Source organism: Elaeis guineensis, chromosome 3, assembly GCF_000442705.2.
Source record: "Elaeis guineensis isolate ETL-2024a chromosome 3, EG11, whole genome shotgun sequence".
NCBI classification, from domain to species: domain Eukaryota; kingdom Viridiplantae; phylum Streptophyta; class Magnoliopsida; order Arecales; family Arecaceae; genus Elaeis; species Elaeis guineensis.
This window is the reverse complement of record NC_025995.2, coordinates 61739589-61755783: the sequence shown is the minus strand read 5'-3', so window position 1 is coordinate 61755783 and position 16195 is coordinate 61739589.

Below are 16195 nucleotides of genomic sequence, written 5' to 3'. Positions count from 1 at the left end.
GGTCTGATTTTTCTTTATGCAGCTATGGCCACTACCCTGTCACTCCGGTCATTATTAGATAATAACAAGCTCATGGGATCTAATTTCGATAGCTGGTATCAAAAATTAAAAGTCATCCTTGAGCATCAGCGGATCCTTTATGTAGTAACGGATCCGACACCAGAGGAGCCAGCCCCGAACGCTAGAGGCACGGTACAAGACACTTACCAAAAGTGGCTCAATGACCGCACCACCGTTCGATGCATAATGCTGGCGATAATGAATGATGAGTTTAGCTGCAGGTTCGAGAATGCCCAGCCATAGGACATGCTTCAAATATTGAATGACTCTTTTGGCACGCCTGACGATGTTGAAAGGCACAAAACTAGTTGTGCTATTTTCAATACTCAGATGAGGGATGGGGCCTCAGTCACCGATCATGTACTGTACATGATCGAAATGATTGAGCGCCTAAGTAAAATGAACTTTCTCCTGCACGTACAGCTCGGTAAGGATACGATCCTTAATTCATTGCCCAAGTCCTTCTTTCCCTTCCTTACTCATTTTCGAATGACAAAGCCTGCAGTGAACTATCACGGCTTGTTGGAATTGCTGCAGAACTTTGAGAAGGACCACCAGCTCCATAAGGAGTCGGTGAATGTTGTGGGAGGGTCTTCTTCTGGTCGTCGACCCTTTGAGAAAGGAAAGAAGAACAAGAAGAACAAGAATAAGAAGGTGCAGCCGCATACTGGGACGTCTGCACAGGGTCAGACCAAGAAGTGCAAGCCCAACCAGAGCCAGGCAGAGTACTTTTTTGCAAGAAGCAGGGGCACTGGAAGAGGAACTGTCCTCTATACATTGCCTCCCTGGATCCAAACAAGCCGAAGAAGAAGCAAGGTAATTATATGATAACACCTTGTAACTTTTCTATTTGTGATACTACTGCCTGGGTATTGGATACCGGAAGCCCTTATCATATTTGCAATTCGATGCAAGGTCTGCAGGTCAGTAGGAGATTTGATGATGGCGAGAGGTTCCTGAACGTTGGAGATGGAAGCAAAGTTTCAGTTCTAGCTTTAGAAATTATGAACCTTGTAATCAATTCTCGTAATGTAATTCTAAGTGAATGTCACTATTATCCAAGCTTTTTATTAAATATTATTTCTGTAGGCTTTTTGGTCATGTACGGTTATCAATTTTTAATAAAAGAAAATGTTTGCAATATCATTTTGAATGGTGTTATAATATTTGTTGGACAACTAGATAATGGAATTTACTTACTGTCACAGCCTATTAATATGGTTCAAACCTCTGGTAAATGCCCTAGAATAGATAATGTATCATATGTCTACCTTTGGCACTGTAGGCTAGGTCATATCAATAAGAACAGGATAAACATGTTAGCTCAAGAAGGAATTCTTAAAGTTGGTGATTGTGAATCACTTTCAACTTGTGAGTCCTGTCTTCTTGGGAAGATGACCAAGTCACCTTTTACCGAAAAAGGTGAGCGAGCCAGTAAACTCTTGGGTCTGGTACATTCTGATGTATGTGAATCCATGAGCTCAAGTGCAAGAGGTGGATATTTCTACTTCATAATCTTCACAGACGACCTATCGAGGTATAGGTATGTCTATTTAATGAAGCATAAGTCGGAGTCATTTGAAATGTTCAAACTATTTCGAAATGAGGTAGAAAAATAAACTGAAAAGTGTATTAAAACTTTTCGATCTGATCGAGGAGGTGAATATCTTTCCAATGAGTTTTTGACATATTTAAGAGAGAATGGGATTCTCTCTCAGTGGACTCCTCCTGGAACACCACAGCATAATGGTGTGTCTGAAAGGAGGAATCAGACCTTGTTAGACATGGTCCGATCCATGATGGGGTTTGTTGGTCTGTCGATCTTCCTCTGGAGATATGCACTTGAATCGGCTTGTTACCTTCTAAATAGGATTTCGAGTAAGTCTGTAACCAAAATGCCATATGAGTTATGGATAGGACGTAAGCTAGTACTCTCGCACCTTAGGGTTTGGGGGTGTCCGGCTTATGTTAAACATTTAATTACGGACAAGCTTGGACCTAGGTCTGACAAGTGTAATTTCATAGGGTACCTAAAAGAGATCAAAGGATATTATTTCTACCTAGCTGATGAGCAAAAAGTGTTTGTCAGCCTTAAGGCAATCTTTTTAGAAAAGGAGTTCCTTGGTGAAGGGACTGTTGCCTCTAAGGTCAAACTTGAGAAAGTTCGGCAGGTGGAAAAATTGACACAAGTAGCTGAACCTGAACCGGATTTGATTAGATCAGATTCAGAGCCCATTGTTCCTGCACCCTTAAGGCGATCTGGTAGAGTACCACGTCAACCGGACAGATACTATAGTTTCTTAGTCCAGGATGGAGACCTATCGAACTTGATGAAAATGATGAGGATCCGATCACCTACATGGATGCAATGCAGAGACCTGACTCTGAGAAATGGCTAGAGGCCATGAAATCCGAAATGGAGTCCATGAAGGTCAACGATGTGTGGACATTGGTTGACCCACCCAAAGGAGTAAAATCCATAGGGTGTAAGTGGGTCTTCAAGAGGAAGAGGGGCGCAGACGGAAAGGTGAAAATCTATAAAGCCCATCTGGTTGCCAAGGGATATCATCAACGTTATGGTATAGACTATGACGAGACATTTTCTCCTGTGACAATGCTCAAATCCATTCGGATTATGCTTGTGATAGCTGCCCATCTGGACTATGAAATCTGGCAGATGGATGTGAAAATAACTTTCCTAAATGGAGAGCTAGACGAAGAGGTGTATATGATACAACCTGAAGGATTCACATCTACAGATGAGTCTAAGGTGTACAAGCTACAGAGGTCCATTTATGGACTTAAGTAGGCATCCCGAAGTTGGAACATACATTTTGATAGGATGATCAAGATGTATGGCTTCTTTAAGAATGGAGAAGAGTCCTGCATTTATAAGTGGGCTAATGGTCCAGTAGTAGTATTTTTTGTATTGTATGTGGATGACATTCTCTTAATCGAGAATGATGTCCCTGCGTTACACAAAATAAAGATTTGGCTATCGTCACAATTCTCCATGAAGGATTTGGGAGAAGCTTCCTACATCCTAAGGATGAGGATCTATAGAGATAGATCTAAAAGGCTGCTTGGCTTATCCCAGTCCACGTACATTGATACTATGCTGAAAAGGTTCAGCATAGAGAATTTCAAGAAAGGCTATCTACCGATAGGCCATGAAATTTCTCTCTCGAAAAGGGATTGTCTGACAACACCTCAAGAGAGAGCGTATGGATAGAATTCCATATGCTTCGGTAGTGGGATCTATCATGTACGTCATGACATGTACACGACCAGATGTGGCATACTCACTAGGGGTAGTGAGTGGATACCAATCTGATCCAGGGGAGAATTATTGGAAGATTGTTAAAACCATCTTGAAGTATTTAAGAAATACTAAGGACCAGTGGCTTGTTTATGGTGAATCGAATTTGAGACTTATAGGGTTTACAGACTCTAGTTTTCAGTCTGATCACGATGACAACAAGAGTGTGTCGGGATTTATTTTTACCCTTAATGGTGGGGTTGTCTGCTGGAAAAGTTCCAAGCAGCACACTGTGGCTGATTCAGTTTGCGAGGTGGAGTATGTCGCTGCATCAGATACTGCCAAAGAAGCGGTGTGGCTGAAAAAATTCATCACCGAGCTTGGAGTGGCACCCTCCCTTGTTGGTCCAGTTCTGCTCTACTGTGACAGCTCTGGAGCCATTGCTCAGGCGAAGGAACCAAAGGCACACCAGCGGACGAAGCATATTCTGCGTCGCTACCATCTCATCCGAAAAATCATGGATCGAGGTGATGTCGACCTTCAGAAGATCGATGGAAAGGAGAACCTGACTGATCCATTCACTAAAGCCATTGCGGTGAAGGAGTTCGATGACTTCAAGTCGAAGATGGGTATTAGATACTGCATCGATTGGCTTTAGGCCAAGTGGAAAATTATTGGGAATAGTATCCCAAAGCCAATCATCAGCCTATTGACGGTTGTGCTCTTTATTGTATTAGTACATAAATCATAAATAAATAAAAGTTATTTTGATATTTTTTATCACAAATTATCATCTTCTAATGAACTCCTGTGTTGTGGTGAAGTCCTTAGGACCATTTAGACTCGACAAAGAAGGATTTATCGTTTAGTCCTTAAATCTGTTCATGACCAAATGATACATTGTTATCAAGGACAACAATATTTATCGAGCATAGGTCGTTGTGTGCCATATAGGTTGGTTGTCCTCTTAACCAAGGAGTGTGGAGACACTGATATGGCATACAGGTGAGATGTAAGGGTACATCTGCACTGAACATGATCGACTCCGAAGCTATCTCTGCTGTCAAGATTTACTCCAATGGGATATGGGTATAAATATCCCTCTGACCTGAGACCGCCATGGTGACTTGCAAGCAACTCACTGCACTTAGGCACTGGACTACCTGAATTTCTAATTCAGTGATGGAAGGCTGTTGGGTGTGGTCAAGTACTTGACTTGTCAGTGCGTGTGTCAAGATGGGATTGACCACTCTAGTTCAGGAGCTATGTACAGTCATGTTTTAATTTAGTAAAATCTTAGCCAGGGTAGTCCTAGTGAGGAGTCACAGGACTGATTGAGTTGAGCACGACTCGAATGATCTAATCAGGATTGACAGTTTAACCCTGAGTCATCCTAAACACAGGGGTCAAAAGGGATGAATTATACAGTAACCATATTCACGTAGGTTCTGAGTGTTGCGATTATGACTATTCAACCTATCCAGTCGTCGGGTACCATTGCTAGATGGTCACTTCGATTAGTACAGGAATTGGTTCCTGTACTACCGGCTTAGGTTCGAACCTGCGGGGTCACATACATTAGAGGTTCCTATCTGATCTGATGGCTGATGAAGAGTCTTAATATTCGTGGACTATGAGTCCTGCGTGTCTGGGACTCTGTGATCGAGAATCAAGATTCTCTGATCACAAGTCCCACATATTTTGGGTACCGGGGTCAAGAGTCCCACTGGTTTGGGACTCTTCGATCAAGGTTTCATATTGATGAACTTTGATACTCGATTGCCCATCAGATTTAGACTCAATATTTATGAGAGATTTAATTAGTGATTTGATCGTTAATTAACTTAATTTGATTGAGTAATTATTTTTGGATCAAGTCCAATTGAATTGGATTCAGTTGGGTTTGACCCGATTAGGTTAAGAGTTGACCTAATCATCGAGATGGTTTGGTCCCTGATTTGATTAGGGGTTGGGCTTAGTCAATTTTTGATTTGATTAGAATTTTATTAAGCCTAATTAAGCCTAATTAAGTTAGGTTTAAATTAGTCTAATTGGGCCTAACTTATTTGGTTCAATTAGGTTGGTTTAAATAATGAAACCATCTTGACCCAAACTCCCTGCGCCACCTCATATCCACTGCACCCATTTGAATTCACGAGAAAGAATTTCTCGTGAATTTTTTCTCATGCAAAGCCCTCCCCACGCTCACATTTGTGCGCCATATGAATGGATAACTTATCTCTTGTGCCTTCATACTTATCCATCTTGTGCGCCACATAACTTACACGAGAAAAGGTTTCTCGTGAAACCTTTCTATGCACAAAGAGTCCACGCCCTTCTCTTCTCATGCCATAAGTGGATAGGGATGAGTTGGTTTGCATTTGAATTCAAACTTGATTTGAATTCAAATGTGCAACCACTTATCTTTATCCTCTCACGCGGATAAGACACGTTCGATGTTGTTTTAAAAAGGGAAGAAAGGTGGGGCGTGCGCAAAAAGTTTTGGAGAGAAAGTTTGGGGCATGAGGAACCTTTCTACATGAGGTGAAGGTTTAAAACCTTTCGAGAGAAAAAGAAAAAAAAGAAAGAAAAAAAGGCGCATAGCTTTTCTTAGTGTACCCTAGGGTTTCAGCCTGGGGTTCGGGAAGTGAGAAGGTGAGCTACGAGTGTCGTGAGCCCACCAAATTTTAGGAAGATCTTCAACATCCTCTCAAGCATGTCTACTAATGATCCAAAGCATCCAAAAAATTGGCAGACATCGATCGAAGGAGTTCGATCAGCATCGGCCGTCGAAAGGGATCTACAACGAGCTAGCATTCGTGAAGAGTCGATCAGATTGAGAGCTTCGTGTGGACGATCCACAGAGGTCAGACACATTGTGTGACTACATCATGATGATCAGACTCTCTCGATGGTAATCAGATTGCGAAGATCTACTACCCGCACAAAGGTATTGTGTTCTGAACACATTATAGTAAAGTGTTTACTGTTCAAATTCGAATTTCAAATTTAAATGCATGCATGCTGTATATCATATTTAGATCCTAGTGTAGGATAAATATATGTTAATTAATTAGATTAATTAATATTTTCTATTGTAAAATCATAATTTTAAAAAAGTTTTAAAATTACCATTTTACCCTGCACTGAATTTCGCTTCATCTTTATCCTTTCACGCGGATAAGACGCGTCTTGCACTGTTTTAAAAGAGAAGAGAAGGTGGGGCGTGCATAGAATTTTTTTGAGAGAGAATAGTGGGCATGAGGAAGCCTTGTGCATGAGTTGGAAGTTCAAAAACTTTCGAAAGAAAAAAAAAGAAAAGAAACAAAAGTGGGTGCAGGGTTTTCAGTGAGTACCCTAGGGTTTCTGCCTGGGGTTCGGGAAGTGAGAAAGTGAGCTACGAGTGTCGTGAGCCCACCAGATCTCAGGGAGAGCTTCATCAACCTCTCAGGTATATCTGCTAATGATCTAGAGTATTCGAGAAATCGATAGATCAAGATCGTAGGAGTTCGATCAGCATCAACCATCGAAAGGGTTCTGCAACGAACTAGCATTCATGAGGAGCCGATCAGATCGGAAGCTTCGTGTGGATATCCGCAGAGACCAGACACACTGTGTGGCTACATTGCAATGATCGAACCTTCTCAATGGTGATCAGACTACGACGATCAACTATCTGTACAAAGGTAATGTGTTCTGAACACATAACAGTAAAAAGTTTACTGAAGAATTCGAAATTTCAAATTTAAATGCATGCTATATATATCATATTTAGATCCTTATGTAGGGTTAATACATGTTAATTAATTAGATTAATTAATAATTTTTACTGTAAAATTATAATTTTGAAAAAGTTTTAAAATTATCATTTTATCCCTATACTAAAATTCACTACATGTGATCCACTGGATTTCAAATCTAGCCAGCAGTGGACTCAAACTTTCGTCGTAACCCTGATCCGATGAGATTAGAACACCTGAAGAGTTTCAATCAACTTGGACTCTTCCAAATTGATTTCACAATCAAATTCTTTCAATTTTTATCAAGCTCACGAGTCAATATTGATATCTAGCAATATGTCATGACTATCCGAAAGAATTGAAATTTTGATAAAAAATTACCAAAATACCCTTCAATGGCAAGTTTCTGTGTAATTCAATTCTTCAGTCAAATAACTTCCCATATAAGCTATGGGCATGAAAATATGTCAAACCCAATCACTTTTCTTTATATATTTTGATCTGAAGGTGATGATTCAGTTGATGATATATTAAAAAATTTTTTCTAATTATCACCCTGCTTTGGCCAAAGACTTTCGAATTACCGTCCTATGAGATCACATAGAATGTTCGCTCCCCTTATTAGGAGTGACTAATCCCTTATTGATTACTCACAATCTCTATGCACACTTCACCATATTCAGAACACCCCATACAAAGATCAAAGAATCAAGTTAGGTAGTGAGCCAAAATATGGATCCATATACACAAGGTACCATGGTGACCTCAGATCAAAGGATCACTTACACAACTCTCACTAGAGAATTATCAGTTGACATGTAAATAAGACTCCATCTGATTATTCTCTTCCAGGTCAATTTAGTGAACTCATTTTCTAATAAGCACCCATATTCTTGTATTAGTGTCACCACACAAGTGGTTGTAAGATCAACCATCCTCATTTCTGAGCATACATAGGATATGTCAGTCTTACCGATATCATTGATCTCTGACTCAATGTACCAACGACTAGAAATATTTTAGATCAGGACTATAAAGAATTTAGGTCTCACTAATATGATCTCATCACGACCCTAAAACCGTTGCCCTGACCTATGGAGTTCATTATAATCTTAAAATTAATAAGATGCAGCATATAATTAATCAAAAATATCAATTTTGTTAATAATATTAATATCAATTATATGAGTTTGGAAGATAAATTATAATAAATACCCTATCGCATCCCATATGTGATTGGCTTGTAGGACATAATTCTTTCAATCTTCCACATGCACTAAAGCCAATCGCCCCTATACTTGATACCCATGCTATCAAGGTGGCGGTCATACTACTGCATTGATAAGATCTTAGTGAACGGATCCATTATATTGTTCTTGATGTCAACTCGCTCCATGATCACATTGCATCTTTCGACTATCGCTCGAATGAGGTAGAACCGTCTTAGGATGTGCTTGAATTTATGATGAGACCTTGGTTCTTTGACTTGAGCAACTGCCCCAATATTATCATAATAAAAAGATACTGGTTGTTCAATTTCTAGAACCATATCCAACTCTGTGATGAATTTCTTCATCCAGATGGCCTCCTTAGCAGCCTCATTTGCAGCAATATACTTAGCCTCAGTGATCGATTCAACAACAGTTTACTATTTAAAATTTTTTCAACTTACTGTACCACCATACAAGGTGAACACATATCTAGATATCGATTTGCAATCATCCAGATTAGATTGAAAACTAGAATCGGTATAACCTTTCAGTTTTAAATCAAATCCACCATATATTAGAAAAACATCTCTAGTTCTTCTCAAGTACTTGAGTATGTTTTTCATAGCTTTTCAATGATCCTTCTTGGGATTAGCCTGAAATCTGCTTACAATGCCTAAGGCATAAGCCACATCAGGCCTGGTACATAACATAGCATATATTATTGATTCTACTGTCGAAGCATAAGGAGTAAAACTCATTCTATTTCTCTCTTCAGGTGTCTTAGGAGACATCTTCTTAGAGAGTTGTATGCCATGACCTATGGGCAAGTAACCTCTTTTATTTTTCTCCTTGTTGAACCTATTCAACACAAGATCAATATACCTAGACTGGGACAAGCCCAGTATTCTTTTCGATCTAGCCCTATAGATCTTTATACCAAGTATATAGGATTCTTCATCCAAGTCTTTCATGAAAAACTTTTGTGATAGCCAAGTCTTGACTGATTGCAACATCGAGATATCATTCTCAATGAGCAGTATGTCATCCACATACAAGACCAAAAAGACAATAGCACTCCCACTACTCCTCTTGTACACACAAGATTTATCCATATTTTTTATGAAACCAAATAATTTGATTGTCGCATCAAAATGGATATTCCAGCTCCTCGATGCTTGCTTTAATCCATATATGGATCTATTTAGCTTGCATATCTGATTTGCTCTTTCACTTAAGATAAATCCTTCTGGCTGAGTCATATAGATTTTTTTCTCAAGGTTTTCATTAAGGAAGGCAGTCTTGACATCCATCTGTCAAATCTCATAGTCATGGTATGTTGCAATAGCAAGCATTATCTGAATAGACTTGAGCATGGCTATCGGCAAAAAGGTTTCTTCATAATCAATACCTTATTTTTGTCTGAAATCTTTTGCCATAAGCCTGGCCTTATAGGTCTCTACCTGGCCATCTACTCCAATCTTTTTTTTTGAAGACCTATTTGCAGCCTATTGGGGTCACACCCTCAGGCGCATCAACCAACATTCAAACTTGGTTGGCATACATGGAGTCCATTTCGGATTTCATGGCATTGAGCTACTTGTCAGAGTCACCACTCATGACAACTTCCGAATAGGTCGTAGGCTCATTATTCTCAATGATGTGGGTTGTGTTGTCATCCTCAATGACAAACCCATACCTGAGTGGTACACTACACACTCTACTCAACCTTCAGAGAGGAGGTGTGTGTAGTGACTGTGCCTCAACAATGGGTACATCTGGTTGAGAACCATCTGGTGAATCCTGGATTGATTGTAGGTTTTGAACTTCCTCAAGTTCAATAGACCTCCTACTGCCTCCTTCTTGGATAAACTCTTTTTTCAAGAAAATGGCATGCCTACCAATAAATATCTTTTATTGAGTAGGGTTATAGAAGTAGTATCTTATACTCTCCTTGGGATAATCTACAAATCTATATTTTTTTGATCTAGCATCCAGCTTATGTCCATCAATATTTTTCATATAAGCTGGGCGGCCCCAAATCTTAAGACGTTTAAGATTTGATCTTTTTTCTTTTCATATTTTATATGGAGTGCTAGAAACAGATTTTGAAGGTACTTTATTTAAAATATATGCTGCAATCTCGAGGGCGTATCCCCAAAAGGATAATGGAAGATCCATGAAATACATCATGGACCGCACCATATCTAATAAGGTACGATTCTTCCTTTCTGTAATTCTATTTAATTATGAAGTATAAGGAGGTGTCCATTAAGAGAGTATACTATTTTATTTTAAATAATCAAGAAACTCACTAGATAAGTATTCTCCTCCTTGATCTGATCGAAGAGCTTTAATACTTTTACCAGTTTATTTTTCGATCATTCTTTGATACTCTTTAAATTTATCAAAGGCTTCAGATTTGTATTTCATTAAATACACATATCCAAACCTAAATATATCATTAGTTAATGTGATGAAGTAAGAGTATCCACCTCTAGCTTGAATTAATATTAGACCACACACATCAGTATGTACAAGGTCCAAAATATCACTCGCTCGATCTCCATGTCCAGTAAATGAAGTCTTGATCATTTTTTTCATGAGGCAAGATTCACAAGTTCCATATGATTCATAATCATAAGGATAAAAAAAATTATCTTTGTATAACTTGTTAATCCTTGACTCATTTATATGACCAAGTCAGCAGTGTCAGAAGTATGTGACATTCACATCCTCTCTCTTTTTTTTCTTCATATTATCAACATGAAGCATATTATCATTAAGTGAAAGAAACATAAGACCATTATCAATAAAAGTACTTCCACAATATTCATTAAAAAAATATATAGAACAACCATTGTTCTTTACAATTATTTCAAAATCTTGTTCCAATAACAATGGTATAGAAATAATATTTCTAATAATATTTAGAATGTAATAACAGGTCTTTAGTTTCAAAACTTTTTTCGAAGGCAACTTCAAAACCCTGGTTTCTATGGCTTCGGCTTGAATGGACTCTCTACTTGCATCAAACAGCTCGAAATCATTTTTATTCATATTCCTTATTCCCTGTAGACTCTGCAATGATTTGTAAAGGTGTGAACCACAAGCGGTATCCAATATCCAAGAATTTGACATTGAAGTACTTAATGATAAATTAATTTATATCATATACAAACTTTTAGCAATATTTACTGATTTCACAGTTGCAAAGTACTCCTTGTAATTTCTCTTCTAGTGGCCCTCCTTGCCACAGTGATAACAAGTACCTTTGGTGAAGACCTTCTTCACCTTCTTCTTGGAGATGCCAGCCTTAGAGTTCAGTTTTTTCTTAGAATCCTTCTTCGCTTTCTTCTTGCTGATCTTATCAATATGAAGAACCTGAGCCTTTTTATCCTTGAATTGGCTCTCCATTATTTTTAACATATTCAACAGCTTAGGTAAGCTGATATTCAGTTTGTTCATATGATAATTAATGACAAACTGAGAAAAGAAGTCAGGAAGAGACTACAGGATTAAATCCTGGCTCAGTTCACCATCTATGACAAAATCTAGTTATCCCAGATGAATGATCAAATTAATCATCTTTAGGACATGTATTTGCATGGAAGAGCCTTCAGTCATACGGGCACGAAATAACTGCTTCGATATCTCATATCGAGCAGTTCGACTTTGCTCCCCATATAACTCCTTAAGAGAATAGAGGGAACGTCCATGTCCTCATGCTGCCTCTGGAGCTCATTGCTTATGGAGGTAAGCATGATACATTTGACAGTCACACTGTCATCTTTCTACATCTTGTATGTGATCCTTTCCTTCTCGAAAGCATCTTCCCCAAGAGAATCTAGAGCAGGTGTATTCAGAATATAGAAGACGTTTTTCTGAGTGAGAATAATTCTCAAGTTCTTTAACTAATCGACATAGTTGGGTCCGATCAACTTGTTAGCATCTAGGATACCTCTAAGGGACAGTGAGGATGCCATAAGTGTAGTTAATCTATAATGATAAGAATACAATACAAGCAGACAACTCATGAAGACATTCATAACTTGACTAGAACTTTTATCTAATTATGTCTCTCACTATTTTATCGAACTTCATATCCCTCAAATATGAAAATTGAGAAACATATTAATGTTTCTTAGTGGGGTTGAGATTCCTATTCCTCACAAACACCTTAGGGATAGCACAACAAGTATTCATGAGTTCAAGAGTAGGTAACTCTTTACCAATTGTACCTTTATAATTCTCAACATCTTTCATTCTAGCCTCTAGATCACATATAGTCTTGTAGATAGCACAACAAACTATAGTGTTCTAGTTAAGTTGATCCTTCAATCCTATATAGTAATACTTAAATAATACTGCCCTTGTGGATAGCACAACAAAGCAATACTATTCAAATATGCCATAAGCATCAATATGCACTTGATTAACATCATGTCAATTTTTATAGTAAGCCTTGTGGATAGCACAACAAGCTCACTAAGATCTTGACATACTCTATCAACCAAGTTTGAAGGAAGGCCCTTGTAGTGTCTACATCACTAATCAATCTATGTCTGAAATTTAAGAAGACTAAATTGACCAGGTAAGTAGGTGGGAGGCTCCTCATAGCTTTTCTAGACACCAATAGAGTTGGTCAGGCCAGCATACGGATCTAATTAGAAAACTACCTTTTATGTTTTTCTTGATACCAATTGATCTTAAGAATTTGACTTTTGATTTAAAAGTGAATTCCGATATTACAACTTAATATAATTTTATGAGAGACTTTAAACTGATCTCGACACATCCTAACTATATAAGCGCATAAAATGTGCACTACAAATTATGCAAATTTGCATGCTTCTACTATTCAAAATAGCAATTATATTATCATGCCAAAAAATATATAAGAGTACAATCAAAGTCATAACATATGACTAACAAATTCAGATAATATAACATACTCTAATCTAATTAGGCATGCATAACACCCTTATTAGCTATACATTGATTTAATCATCATGCAACCATGATAATAAAATTCTAAATTATTATAAATTTATAATTTAATAATTAAAATTTAGAATCATGGTTCACAAAAAGTCAAAAATATTTTTTTGAGTTTGAAGAATCAATGCAATAACAATGCTACATTTTTGGCAGGATATGAATAAGAACAATTCTAAGCTACTATATTGCACTTGTTTGATCGAATTAGATAAGGGTGTCTCTGATACCACTGTCAAGTTTCAGCCGCATAGTAAAAAATAATTTTTAAAATTTTTAAAACACTCAAATCAATAGCTTTATTAAATAAAACCATTGAGCCAAATCCAAAACCCTAGAATCACCTTGTCGAACATGATCAAAGCAAATTCAAGCATGCAAAGAGATAGAATATTATATTTTAATCATAATAAAAAAGTATTATATTGATGTTTTCCACAAGACCCCAAGGTAGAAGTCCTCCAATAGTGATCCACACGGAAGTTGGCCAAGGTCCTTCCCAATCGGTGCGCAGTCGCAGCCTTATCTTCTTAAGAACACTGCTATCTTTAAACTTGCATCACGATCGCACCAAACCCCAGATGCTTTTGATCTTACCATCAAAATGATACTAAAAAGACACTCTTCAGATGTTATACAATCTAGGATTTAATTTTTAGCTCTAATATATGAAAAAATTAAATCCTAGGGCACTCCAGCAACACTTGCTAAAAATCTCACCACCCTTAAAGCAAATTTTGCCACTCAAATTCCTCTCTTTTTTTTCTCAGAATTTTTTTAGATTTTTTATAATGATTTAAACATCCCTTCTCTCTAGATCACCCAAAAACATCAACCAGAAGACATTTAAGGCATCCCTTATAAATAGGGGACTAGGAGACATTATATGGGATGAAGGGGTGCCAACTTTTGGCGCTCCAAATTTCCACATACCAAATAAATTCATCGAGTGAATTTTTAGTGATTTAGATACTTGAAGCAGAAGGAATCTTTCTTATCTATGTGTCATAAAAATTTCATTAATTTTTGGCATTAAAACATAGGATTTTTGATTTATCTTCTAAGGCAACGTGTTTAATAAAGAGCCTTCTTTAAGAAGGACTCTTTATTTCTCACGCTGATTTGAGGTGGGCGGTAATTATATTTTTGTGTGGCTTTTGGTAAACATAGAGAAGTCCTTCTCCACTTAAAATTGGTCTAAGTTGGATAAAGATACAATCCAAATTGACCCAATCCCATTAGGTCAAAGCCAACTGGTCTAGGTTAGCTCAAATACTTTGAACCAAACCAATTTGAGAACTTGGGTTAATACAATATGCTAGCATATCAAATTAATCCATAAAATTTATATTAAACTCTAATTAAATTATATCAAGGTCAAATCCTAAAGTGTGTGATCCATTGGGTTTCAAATCTAGCCAGTAGTGGATCCGGACTTTCGACGTAACCCTAATCCGATGAGATTAGGTCACCCGAAGAATCCCAAACAACTTAGACTCTTCCAAATTATTTCAGAATCAAATTTTTTCAATTTTTGTTAAGTCCATAAGTTAATATTAATGTCTAGTAATATATCATGACTATCCAAAAAATTTAAAATTTTAGTAAAAAATTATCAAAATACCCTTCAGTGGCAAGTTCCCGTGTAATTTAATCCTTCAGTCAAACAACATCCCAGATGAGCTATGAAAATAAAAATATGTCAAAACCAATCACTTATCTTTATGTATCTCAATCTGAAGGTGATGATTCAGTTGATGATATATTAGAAATCTTTTTCTAATTATCACCCTACTTTGGCCAAAGACTTCCAAAATCACCGTCATATGAGATCACATAGGATGTTCGCTCTCCTTATTAGGAGTGACTGATCTCTTATTGATCACTCACAAGCACCAACCCCACATATCTCACACCCAAACCTTTCTTAACAACCAAGGGACCTAATTCTTTAAATCATAGGCATTCAAATCCAGATCAATGGATAGATGGGCGTTGAGATAAGGTTGTGTTTGCAAAAAAAAATCTTTCTCACAATTAGCGCACATCCCACCTTCTCTTATTTTTTGTCACACAAAAATAATTTTTTACATGCCTAATCAGATATGATTTAATCCTATTTTGAATCATAGTCAAATAAAAAAAAATTAGAAGAAAAAAGAATTCCAGATAAGGTGGGGCGCCAACTATTGGCGCCCCCTCCCCTTTCACACACACAAGAAAAGAAGGATGAGAAAAATAATTCCTCTCTTCCCTTTTTGGCATGATTTCTAAAGAGAGAGTCCTAGGAGACCTGGGCTCTTCGAGTCATGGTTCTTCTAGTTCAAGTTGAGCCTTAATTGGATTAAAATTGAGTCCGAATCGAGTCAAAATCAAAAAGGCTATCAAGCCTGATCCAATCAAGCTTGAAATCTAAATCTGATTTGGATAATTGAACATAATTAATATTAAATTAAATTAAATCTAATTAAATTAAATTAAATTTAAACTAATTAAAACTTAATTTATAATTTAATCAGCCTTAATAAAATTATAATATTTGTAATTGAGTCCCTGTGCTAACAATTAGCAGCTGCCAAAACTGTAACGATTATAAATTAGCAGTTTTTAAAATTCAAACTATCAATCCGATTGATAATTCGAATATAATCCAAGTCATTGACCAGATCATGCTCCTTTTGTGTGTGACCCCTCAAGTTCTATTCTATCTGGTTATGAGACATACCGTGATCTCCATCACAGTATCATTGAAACTCTTTTCGATGGGCTAAAATGATTTCAACTCACCTCAACAAAGATCATTGATCCGAAAATGATCTTAGTGAGTTCTCATGATCCATCAGTGATGTCTAGCAATATGTAGTGATAATTTAACAGAACAGAAAAGTGAACCCCTAGGTGCAGTTATCGTGTGATACAATCTCTCTATC